Source organism: Ranitomeya variabilis, chromosome 6 (genome assembly GCF_051348905.1).
Source record: "Ranitomeya variabilis isolate aRanVar5 chromosome 6, aRanVar5.hap1, whole genome shotgun sequence".
Lineage (NCBI taxonomy): Eukaryota > Metazoa > Chordata > Amphibia > Anura > Dendrobatidae > Ranitomeya > Ranitomeya variabilis.
This window is the reverse complement of record NC_135237.1, coordinates 377616693-377629659: the sequence shown is the minus strand read 5'-3', so window position 1 is coordinate 377629659 and position 12967 is coordinate 377616693. Positions and strand designations below refer to the sequence as shown.

Sequence of the window (12967 nt, the reverse complement as noted above, 5' to 3'; positions counted from 1 at the left end):
TGGTTCTGTAGGTTTCTTGATTCCTTCTTGTGTTTCTGTCCCCGTCTCGTCTTCTTGTGGGGTAACGTCGTTGTCCTAAAAGAGGGAAGCTTGATACTGCTGTAGACGGTGCCGATTCGTGGTTCGACCCCGAGGTAGATGGATCTGAAGATGTTTGTGGATTCGGACGGGTACTGGTACGCTTTGAGTTGTCCTGCCATCTATAGACGCGGTTGTTTTTGTAGTCCTCCGCGTCCCTTGCAAATTTGTTGCGTTTCCTGGCTTCAATGTCCCTCTTGTGTTTGGTGATCCGGTCCTGGATTTCAGCTTTGAGTGAAGTCAGATCTTCAGGTGAACCTGTGGCAGACAACTGGATTTCAATGGTTTTAATGTTCTCAGCGCAATCCGTAATAGCACGTTGTAAGTGCTCCACTGTAAGGGTAATCAAATCTAGGGAACACTTGTTGAGAATGTGCTCGAATTTAGTACAAAAATCAGGTGAATCCTTAAATAACGTAGGGCGTAGAGGAACCCTTAGTCCCCTCGGGATTCTCTGTACACGTATATACTCTGACAGAGTGGCACAATGAAGCTCAAGGTTTGTCTGGGACCTGAGTTCTCGTTCTAGATCCCGCCCACGAACCTCACGTGGTGGAATAAGTAGAAAGTCACTTGATAATTTAGATTGAGCGAGGATATTGGCGGTTTCCTCCGCGTTGTAAGAGAATGTGGGAAGATTGGACATGGCTCTATAGCGTGCAACTACGTACAGGTAACGTCTATGTGGAGAAAACACCGTGTGCACTGCTATAATAGGTGCAGAGACTAGGTACCCAAATCCTTTAATAGATAGAAAGAAGAAGTCTCGCACTCAACTTAAGTATATTTGCAGATTTTTTTGGTGCTGATGTAGCACTGGGGAAACGTTTCAGCCTCAAATAGGCTTTCGTCAGTCACTACAACATTCAAAAAGAACAAAATATAATACAGTGTATAAACAGCCGGGTACATTCAAACAAAACAAGGTATATACAATTTATCCAAGGAGCCATTTTAGAAAAATAATGAAAAATCTTATATCGGAGCACAACCATATACAATATTCCCGCTCAAAAATAACGATCAACGGTGGACGAGACATATTTCGGGAGAAACACATACCGTATTGTGTCTTTTTTCGTATAGACACCTACAATTGTCTGTATACCGGTCATGTGTAGTGCCTAAATAAGTGCAACAAGAGGAAGCAAAAGAGAGAAATAGTGCATAACTCAGTGGACCGGAGTGGTATGCAGGGTAGTACAATAGGTGGAGCAGTGATACTTACACTAGGGCATTGCCTGGTGGGAGCATATGGAAATAATCGGAAACAGAACTGCTGAAAAGATTATGTAGCTCTAATGGAGAAGAGAGGGAGGAGGGATGCAGATTTATGCCTATAATGCGATATGTTATATATAATATAATATAAGCATGATGACCCTTTCTGGTGTCATACCTCTGATGAGGTGGCCCGAGTAGAGGGAGACATATGCCAGAGGTAACCGGCTGGAGGATCCGTGGGCTGTGGAAAACATAAGTGGGACTGAGTACATATATAAATACAGGGTGTAGTGTCCCTGGAGCCCGTGGTGTTCACATACCTGAGGAGATGCCTTAGTAGAGAGGACCTGATCCTAGCAGACGCGGTATCCACCGCTTGTCTGGGGATCATACTACAAGCGGCGCTATTTTTATCCCCAGTGTGCGTCTGACCGGAAGTGACGTTGTAAGATGGCGGCCGGACCGGAAATACCTAGCCGTGTGTGTCAGATGGGTGCATGCGTTCCACGGTTGCCGTGGAGATGCGTACCAACATATCTAGCGGTATTAACAATGAAAAAACCGCTTATGTTTGTTTATATCATAAGTTATATCGCATAGAGCCTGCTTTTTGGGTGATTTACATATGATATTGATAATAGATAAGCTGTTTCAGTAGTAGCGTAGCCAGGTAGGCGGATCTACATATGAGAGCTATGGATAACCATAGGCTGTAGGTGTAGGTGTTTCCCAATCGGCTGGGTTGGTGAGAAATGTAACTAAAAGGAAGGAAATAAAAGAAACGGTGGTAAAATGTCCTGTTATGAGCTCTTAAAATGGGATACTACTGGTATAACAAGGTGGTATAGTAACCATATAAATGGTCATGCACTATATGTGGGTAAAAATCCCTCAATGTGAGTGACCTGCTCAGTGCCTTGTATGGACCATAGGTGATACATGTTAAACCAACAGGGTGCTATTAGTGGCACGTACATAAACCGGGGTGTCGATAGATAAGATGGATTTCGACGTGGACCTTGGTGAAAAGTGGCACAGTGAATAGTGCACGATCCAGTGAAGACATGTGCTGTGGCAGTCATCATCAATATAGTCGATTCTATAAAATGAGAAAAAATATATCAGTATATATCAAGACAGATCATATAGAATTAAAACAATACAGCAATCATCCTGATCTATGGGATAATTCCCTTTAAATGAATGCAGATATCTCATAGTCCCTGTTGAGTCCTTTTGGGGATAATGTGTCCAGGGAGTGAATCCAGTACGCCTCACGTTTTTTAGGCATAAGTACTCTGTTACCCCCCCTGCGCTGTATGGGAACATGTTCAAGAACCTGAAACTGTAACTGTGAGATATTGTGTCCTGATGTATGAAAGTGATGGGGTAATGGTAATAAAAGATTATTGCACCGTATGGTAGATTTGTGCTTGGATATGCGATCCCTGATGGGTTGCGTCGTTTCCCCTACGTATAGGAGCCCACAGGGGCATTTGATCACATACACTACGTAGGTTGAGCTGCATGTGAAGTATCCCCGGATTTTAAACTCCTTACCGGAGTATGGGTGTCTGACTACATTCCCTTTCAATACATTGTTACATTGAACGCAGTTTAAACACGGGAAGGTACCTTCCCTTGGAGTGCCAAAGAAACTCTGTCTCTTGGTGATTTTGGTACCAATGTCTGCTTTTACTAGATTGTCTGTCAAACTGGGAGCCCTTTTGAAACATGGGAGAAATGGTTGTTGGAACTCTTTTACTTTGGGAAAGGCCTGGGAAAGTATAGACCAGTTACTGCGTATTGCTCTGTGGAGTTTGTACATGTACGGATGAAATGAATGTACGAAGGGAATGCGTAGGGATGTGTCCATCCTAGGTCTGCTCACCGTAGTTCTGGAAGTCTCTAAAAGAGATGAGGGATAACCCCTGGCCCTAAATTTCTCAGTCATTTCCTGTGTGCGTAGCTCTCTTATATTACTATTGGAGACTATGCGCTCTACTCTTCGGTATTGTGCCTTTGGTATGGATTTTTTAGTGGATGGAGGATGGAGACTTTGGTAGTGTAGGAGACTGTTCCTATCTGTGCTTTTTGTATATAAATCCGTACTAAGGAAACCATTCAAATCTTTGACTAGCATAGTATCCAAAAAGTTCATCTCCCACATGTGACTGTTCATGGTGAAGGTGATACCTGGCCATGAGGTGTTTAGGAAGGATAAGAAGGTATGGAGGGTCTCCTCCGAGCCCCGCCATAGACAGAAGACGTCGTCTATATATCTCTTCCAGATGATGACATTTTCTTTAAACAGGGGGTTAGGGTAAATACAACTCTCCTCAAAATGGACCATGTACGCGTTTGCGTACGGTGGGGCTGCGTGCGATCCCATCGCGGTCCCCCGTTTTTGCAAGTAAAACGTATCCTCAAAAAGGAAAAAATTGGAGGTGAGTATGACCCTTAAGAGGTCGATACATAATGAGGTGTGGTCTATGTCGCTCTTGTTGCCTTCCAATAGGTGACGAACAGAATGGATACCTTCTTCATGGGGGATTGAGGTGTACAAGTCCCTCACGTCAAGGGTCACCAAGAGGGCATTGACTGGAACTGTATCAATTTCTCGGATCAATTGTAGAAATGATCCTGTGTCTAATAGAAAAGATCTAGACGCCTGAATTAGAGGGGTGAGTATACGTTCAACATACCTGGCCAGGGGGGACAGGATTGAATCCGTGGAGGCCACTATGGGCCTTCCAGGTGGATTATCCAGATTCTTATGAACCTTAGGTAGTGTATAAAACACAGGTATAATTGGGTTAGGGTTCATCAGGAAACTGCACGTTTTGTCATCCAAGACTCCTAGATCAGTGTATTTGTGGAGGATAGTTTCAATAGTGTGGCGAATTTCATGTGAGGGATCCTTCTCTAATGTCTGGTAAATAGAGCTGTCCCTCAGTTGTCTCATGATTTCTGCCAAGTATTTAGACTTGTCCATGATCACTAGGGCCCCTCCCTTGTCTGCCAGTTTCATAATAATAGACTGATCCCCCTGGAGATTTTTTAAGGAATGCCTCTCCTCTACTGTCAAATTTGGTGGATAAAACAGACTACCTTTCTCAATATCACCCCTAAGGGATGTAAATGCATCCAGTACAAAATTCACGAAGGTTTCGACCGCATGGGAGGATTGTGGAGGTCTGAAATGACTTTTATTTCTCAGACCCAAGCTAGATGAAGATAACAATTTAGGATCACTGCCAATAGAGGCCGTGTCTACACCTGGTGGGATAGTGGAGAAATATGCTTTTAGTCTGATGGAACGAAAAAACCTCTGGAGGTCCATGTCGAGTTCGAAGGTGCGACACCTGTAGGATGGGCAGAATGATAGTCCCTTTTGCAAGAGTGAGTGTTCGGCCACACTTAAAGTGCGGGAGGAAATGTTTATAACTAAATTGTCCATACCTTCGGTTGGGTGGTTCTGTAGGTTTCTTGATTCCTTCTTGTGTTTCTGTCCCCGTCTCGTCTTCTTGTGGGGTAACGTCGTTGTCCTAAAAAAGGGAAGCTTGATACTGCTGTAGACGGTGCCGATTCGTGGTCCGACCCCGAGGTAGATGGATCTGAAGATGTTTGTGGATTCGGACGGGTACTGGTACGCTTTGAGTTGTCCTGCCATCTATAGACGCGGTTGTTTTTGTAGTCCTCCGCGTCCCTTGCAAATTTGTTGCGTTTCCTGGCTTCAATGTCCCTCTTGTGTTTGGTGATCCGGTCCTGGATTTCAGCTTTGAGTGAAGTCAGATCTTCAGGTGAACCTGTGGCAGACAACTGGATTTCAATGGTTTTAATGTTCTCAGCGCAATCCGTAATAGCACGTTGTAAGTGCTCCACTGTAAGGGTAATCAAATCTAGGGAACACTTGTTGAGAATGTGCTCGAATTTAGTACAAAAATCAGGTGAATCCTTAAATAACGTAGGGCGTAGAGGAACCCTTAGTCCCCTCGGGATTCTCTGTACACGTATATACTCTGACAGAGTGGCACAATGAAGCTCAAGGTTTGTCTGGGACCTGAGTTCTCGTTCTAGATCCCGCCCACGAACCTCACGTGGTGGAATAAGTAGAAAGTCACTTGATAATTTAGATTGAGCGAGGATATTGGCGGTTTCCTCCGCGTTTTAAGAGAATGTGGGAAGATTGGACATGGCTCTATAGCGTGCAACTACGTACAGGTAACGTCTATGTGGAGAAAACACCGTGTGCACTGCTATAATAGGTGCAGAGACTAGGTACCCAAATCCTTTAATAGATAGAAAGAAGAAGTCTCGCACTCAACTTAAGTATATTTGCAGATTTTATTTGGTGCTGATGTAGCACTGGGGAAACGTTTCAGCCTCAAATAGGCTTTCGTCAGTCACTACAACATTGAAAAAGAACAAAATATAATACAGTGTATAAACAGCCGGGTACATTCAAACAAAACAAGGTATATACAATTTATCCAAGGAGCCATTTTAGAAAAATAATGAAAAATCTTATATCGGAGCACAACCATATACAATATTCCCGCTCAAAAATAACGATCAACGGTGGACGAGACATATTTCGGGAGAAACACATACCGTATTGTGTCTTTTTTCGTATAGACACCTACAATTGTCTGTATACCGGTCATGTGTAGTGCCTAAATAAGTGCAACAAGAGGAAGCAAAAGAGAGCAATAGTGCATAACTCAGTGGACCGGAGTGGTATGCAGGGTAGTACAATAGGTGGAGCAGTGATACTTACACTAGGGCATTGCCTGGTGGGAGCATATGGAAATAATCGGAAACAGAACTGCTGAAAAGATTATGTAGCTCTAATGGAGAAGAGAGGGAGGAGGGATGTAGATTTATGCCTATAATGCGATATGTTATATATAATATAATATAAGCATGATGACCCTTTCTGGTGTCATACCTCTGATGAGGTGGCCCGAGTAGAGGGAGACATATGCCGGAGGTAACCGGCTGGAGGATCCGTGGGCTGTGGAAAACATAAGTGGGACTGAGTACATATATAAATACAGGGTGTAGTGTCCCTGGAGCCCGTGGTGTTCACATACCTGAGGAGATGCCTTAGTAGAGAGGACCTGATCCTAGCAGACGCGGTATCCACCGCTTGTCTGGGGATCATACTGCAAGCGGCGCTATTTTTATCCCCAGTGTGCGTCTGACCGGAAGTGACGTTGTAAGATGGCGGCCGGACCGGAAATACCTAGCCGTGTGTGTCAGATGGGTGCATGCGTTCCACGGTTGCCGTGGAGATGCGTACCAACATATCTAGCGGTATTAACAATGAAAAAACCGCTTATGTTTGTTTATATCATAAGTTATATCGCATAGAGCCTGCTTTTTGGGTGATTTACATATGATATTGATAATAGATAAGCTGTTTCAGTAGTAGCGTAGCCAGGTAGGCGGATCTACATATGAGAGCTATGGATAACCATAGGCTGTAGGTGTAGGTGTTTCCCAATCGGCTGGGTTGGTGAGAAATGTAACTAAAAGGAAGGAAATAAAAGAAACGGTGGTAAAATGTCCTGTTATGAGCTCTTAAAATGGGATACTACTGGTATAACAAGGTGGTATAGTAACCATATAAATGGTCATGCACTATATGTGGGTAAAAATCCCTCAATGTGAGTGACCTGCTCAGTGCCTTGTATGGACCATAGGTGATACATGTTAAACCAACAGGGTGCTATTAGTGGCACGTACATAAACCGGGGTGTCGATAGATAAGATGGATTTCGACGTGGACCTTGGTGAAAAGTGGCACAGTGAATAGTGCACGATCCAGTGAAGACATGTGCTGTGGCAGTCATCATCAATATAGTCGATTCTATAAAATGAGAAAAAATATATCAGTATATATCAAGACAGATCATATAGAATTAAAACAATACAGCAATCATCCTGATCTATGGGATAATTCCCTTTAATTGAATGCAGATATCTCATAGTCCCTGTTGAGTCCTTTTGGGGATAATGTGTCCAGGGAGTGAATCCAGTACGCCTCACGTTTTTTAAGCATAAGTACTCTGTTACCCCCCCTGCGCTGTATGGGAACATGTTCAAGAACCTGAAACTGTAACTGTGAGATATTGTGTCCTGATGTATGAAAGTGATGGGGTAATGGTAATAAAAGATTATTGCACCGTATGGTAGATTTGTGCTTGGATATGCGATCCCTGATGGGTTGCGTCGTTTCCCCTACGTATAGGAGCCCACAGGGGCATTTGATCACATACACTACGTAGGTTGAGCTGCATGTGAAGTATCCCCGGATTATAAACTCCTTACCGGAGTATGGGTGTCTGACTACATTCCCTTTCAATACATTGTTACATTGAACGCAGTTTAAACACGGGAAGGTACCTTCCCTTGGAGTGCCAAAGAAACTCTGTCTCTTGGTGATTTTGGTACCAATGTCTGCTTTTACTAGATTGTCTCTCAAACTGGGAGCCCTTTTGAAACATGGGAGAAATGGTTGTTGGAACTCTTTTACTTTGGGAAAGGCCTGGGAAAGTATAGACCAGTTACTGCATATTGCTCTGTGGAGTTTGTACATGTACGGATGAAATGAATGTACGAAGGGAATGCGTAGGGATGTGTCCATCCTAGGTCTGCTCACCGTAGTTCTGGAAGTCTCTAAAAGAGATGAGGGATAACCCCTGGCCCTAAATTTCTCAGTCATTTCCTGTGTGCGTAGCTCTCTTATATTACTATTGGAGACTATGCGCTCTACTCTTCGGTATTGTGCCTTTGGTATGGATTTTTTAGTGGATGGAGGATGGAGACTTTGGTAGTGTAGGAGACTGTTCCTATCTGTGCTTTTTGTATATAAATCCGTACTAAGGAAACCATTCAAATCTTTGACTACCATAGTATCCAAAAAGTTCATCTCCCACATGTGACTGTTCATGGTGAAGGTGATACCTGGCCATGAGGTGTTTAGGAAGGATATGAAGGTATGGAGGGTGTTCCCTAGATTTGATTACCCTTACAGTGGAGCACTTACAACGTGCTATTACGGATTGCGCTGAGAACATTAAAACCAGTGAAATCCAGTTGTCTGCCACAGGTTCACCTGAAGATCTGACTTCACTCAAAGCTGAAATCCAGGACCGGATCACCAAACACAAGAGGGACATTGAAGCCAGGAAACGCAACAAATTTGCAAGGGACGCGGAGGACTACAAAAACAACCGCGTCTATAGATGGCAGGACAACTCAAAGCGTACCAGTACCCGTCCGAATCCACAAACATCTTCAGATCCATCTACCTCGGGGTCGGACCACGAATCGGCACCGTCTACAGCAGTATCAAGCTTCCCTTTTTTAGGACAACGACGTTACCCCACAAGAAGACGAGACGGGGACAGAAACACAAGAAGGAATCAAGAAACCTACAGAACCACCCAACCGAAGGTATGGACAATTTAGTTATAAACATTTCCTCCCGCACTTTAAGTGTGGCCGAACACTCACTCTTGCAAAAGGGACTATCATTCTGCCCATCCTACAGGTGTCGCACCTTCGAACTCGACATGGACCTCCAGAGGTTTTTTCGTTCCATCAGACTAAAAGCATATTTCTCCACTATCCCACCAGGTGTAGACACGGCCTCTATTGGCAGTGATCCTAAATTGTTATCTTCATCTAGCTTGGGTCTGAGAAATAAAAGTCATTTCAGACCTCCACAATCCTCCCATGCGGTCGAAACCTTCGTGAATTTTGTACTGGATGCATTTACATCCCTTAGGGGTGATATTGAGAAAGGTAGTCTGTTTTATCCACCAAATTTGACAGTAGAGGAGAGGCATTCCTTAAAAAATCTCCAGGGGGATCAGTCTATTATTATGAAACCGGCAGACAAGGGAGGGGCCCTAGTGATCATGGACAAGTCTAAATACTTGGCAGAAATCATGAGACAACTGAGGGACAGCTCTATTTACCAGACATTAGAGAAGGATCCCTCACATGAAATTCGCCACACTATTGAAACTATCCTCCACAAATACACTGATCTAGGAGTCTTGGATGACAAAACGTGCAGTTTCCTGATGAACCCTAACCCAATTATACCTGTGTTTTATACACTACCTAAGGTTCATAAGAATCTGGATAATCCACCTGGAAGGCCCATAGTGGCCTCCACGGATTCGATCCTGTCCCCCCTGGCCAGGTATGTTGAACGTATACTCACCCCTCTAATTCAGGCGTCTAGATCTTTTCTATTAGACACAGGATCATTTCTACAATTGATCCGAGAAATTGATACAGTTCCAGTCAATGCCCTCTTGGTGACCCTTGACGTGAGGGACTTGTACACCTCAATCCCCCATGAAGAAGGTATCCATTCTGTTCGTCACCTATTGGAAGGCAACAAGAGCGACATAGACCACACCTCATTATGTATCGACCTCTTAAGGGTCATACTCACCTCCAATTTTTTCCTTTTTGAGGATACGTTTTACTTGCAAAAACGGGGGACCGCGATGGGATCGCACGCAGCCCCACCGTACGCAAACGCGTACATGGTCCATTTTGAGGAGAGTTGTATTTACCCTAACCCCCTGTTTAAAGAAAATGTCATCATCTGGAAGAGATATATAGACGACGTCTTCTGTCTATGGCGGGGCTCGGAGGAGACCCTCCATACCTTCTTATCCTTCCTAAACACCTCATGGCCAGGTATCACCTTCACCATGAACAGTCACATGTGGGAGATGAACTTTTTGGATACTATGCTAGTCAAAGATTTGAATGGTTTCCTTAGTACGGATTTATATACAAAAAGCACAGATAGGAACAGTCTCCTACACTACCAAAGTCTCCATCCTCCATCCACTAAAAAATCCATACCAAAGGCACAATACCGAAGAGTAGAGCGCATAGTCTCCAATAGTAATATAAGAGAGCTACGCACACAGGAAATGACTGAGAAATTTAGGGCCAGGGGTTATCCCTCATCTCTTTTAGAGACTTCCAGAACTACGGTGAGCAGACCTAGGATGGACACATCCCTACGCATTCCCTTCGTACATTCATTTCATCCGTACATGTACAAACTCCACAGAGCAATACGCAGTAACTGGTCTATACTTTCCCAGGCCTTTCCCAAAGTAAAAGAGTTCCAACAACCATTTCTCCCATGTTTCAAAAGGGCTCCCAGTTTGAGAGACAATCTAGTAAAAGCAGACATTGGTACCAAAATCACCAAGAGACAGAGTTTCTTTGGCACTCCAAGGGAAGGTACCTTCCCGTGTTTAAACTGCGTTCAATGTAACAATGTATTGAAAGGGAATGTAGTCAGACACCCATACTCCGGTAAGGAGTTTAAAATCCGGGGATACTTCACATGCAGCTCAACCTACGTAGTGTATGTGATCAAATGCCCCTGTGGGCTCCTATACGTAGGGGAAACGACGCAACCCATCAGGGATCGCATATCCAAGCACAAATCTACCATACGGTGCAATAATCTTTTATTACCATTACCCCATCACTTTCATACATCAGGACACAATATCTCACAGTTACAGTTTCAGGTTCTTGAACATGTTCCCATACAGCGCAGGGGGGGTAACAGAGTACTTATGCTTAAAAAACGTGAGGCGTACTGGATTCACTCCCTGGACACATTATCCCCAAAAGGACTCAACAGGGACTATGAGATATCTGCATTCATTTAAAGGGAATTATCCCATAGATCAGGATGATTGCTGTATTGTTTTAATTCTATATGATCTGTCTTGATATATACTGATATATTTTTTCTCATTTTATAGAATCGACTATATTGATGATGACTGCCACAGCACATGTCTTCACTGGATCGTGCACTATTCACTGTGCCACTTTTCACCAAGGTCCACGTCGAAATCCATCTTATCTATCGACACCCCGGTTTATGTACGTGCCACTAATAGCACCCTGTTGGTTTAACATGTATCACCTATGGTCCATACAAGGCACTGAGCAGGTCACTCACATTGAGGGATTTTTACCCACATATAGTGCATGACCATTTATATGGTTACTATACCACCTTGTTATACCAGTAGTATCCCATTTTAAGAGCTCATAACAGGACATTTTACCACCGTTTCTTTTATTTCCTTCCATTTAGTTACATTTCTCACCAACCCAGCCGATTGGGAAACACCTACACCTACAGCCTATGGTTATCCATAGCTCTCATATGTAGATCCGCCTACCTGGCTACGCTACTACTGAAACAGCTTATCTATTATCAATATCATATGTAAATCACCCAAAAAGCAGGCTCTATGCGATATAACTTATGATATAAAAAAACATAAGCGGTTTTTTCATTGTTAATACCGCTAGATATGTTGGTACGCATCTCCACGGCAACCGTGGAACGCATGCACCCATCTGACACACACGGCTAGGTATTTCCGGTCCGGCCGCCATCTTACAACGTCACTTCCGGTCAGACGCACACTGGGGATAAAAATAGCGCCGCTTGCAGTATGATCCCCAGACAAGCGGTGGATACCGCGTCTGCTAGGATCAGGTCCTCTCTACTAAGGCATCTCCTCAGGTATGTGAACACCACGGGCTCCAGGGACACTACACCCTGTATTTATATATGTACTCAGTCCCACTTATGTTTTCCACAGCCCACGGATCCTCCAGCCGGTTACCTCCGGCATATGTCTCCCTCTACTCGGGCCACCTCATCAGAGGTATGACACCAGAAAGGGTCATCATGCTTATATTATATTATATATAACATATCGCATTATAGGCATAAATCTACATCCCTCCTCCCTCTCTTCTCCATTAGAGCTACATAATCTTTTCAGCAGTTCTGTTTCCGATTATTTCCATATGCTCCCACCAGGCAATGCCCTAGTGTAAGTATCACTGCTCCACCTATTGTACTACCCTGCATACCACTCCGGTCCACTGAGTTATGCACTATTGCTCTCTTTTGCTTCCTCTTGTTGCACTTATTTAGGCACCACACATGACCGGTATACAGACAATTGTAGGTGTCTATACGAAAAAAGACACAATACGGTATGTGTTTCTCCCGAAATATGTCTCGTCCACCGTTGATCGTTATTTTTGAGCGGGAATATTGTATATGGTTGTGCTCCGATATAAGATTTTTCATTATTTTTCTAAAATGGCTCCTTGGATAAATTGTATATACCTTGTTTTGTTTGAATGTACCCGGCTGTTTATACACTGTATTATATTTTGTTCTTTTTGAATGTTGTAGTGACTGACGAAAGCCTATTTGAGGCTGAAACGTTTCCCCAGTGCTACATCAGCACCAAATAAAATCTGCAAATATACTTAAGTTGAGTGCGAGACTTCTTCTTTCTATCTATTAAAGGATTTGGGTACCTAGTCTCTGCACCTATTATAGCAGTGCACACGGTGTTTTCTCCACTTCTCCTGGACCTGTCTTCTGCCATCGACACTGTGGACCATTCCCTCCTGCTACAGATTCTCTCATCTCTTGGCATCAAAAACTTGGCCCTATCCTGGATCTCATCATATCTAACAGACCGGACATTCAGTGTCTCCCTCTCCCACACCACCTCTGCACCTCGCCCCCTGTCTGTCAGTGTTCCCCAAGGCTCAGTTC

At 43.8% G+C, this 12967-nt stretch overlaps 1 long non-coding RNA gene across 1 annotated transcript; it reads left to right on the top strand.

Annotated features, from left to right (window-relative positions):
* Positions 1-8449: 8449 nt before the first annotated feature.
* On the top strand, positions 8450-12630 carry LOC143781186 (uncharacterized). The gene is made up of 3 exons (XR_013216608.1): positions 8450-8766; positions 11130-11253; positions 12596-12630. It is a non-coding gene; the product is annotated as an uncharacterized LOC143781186 (long non-coding RNA).
* The last annotated feature ends 337 nt before the right edge of the window (positions 12631-12967 follow it).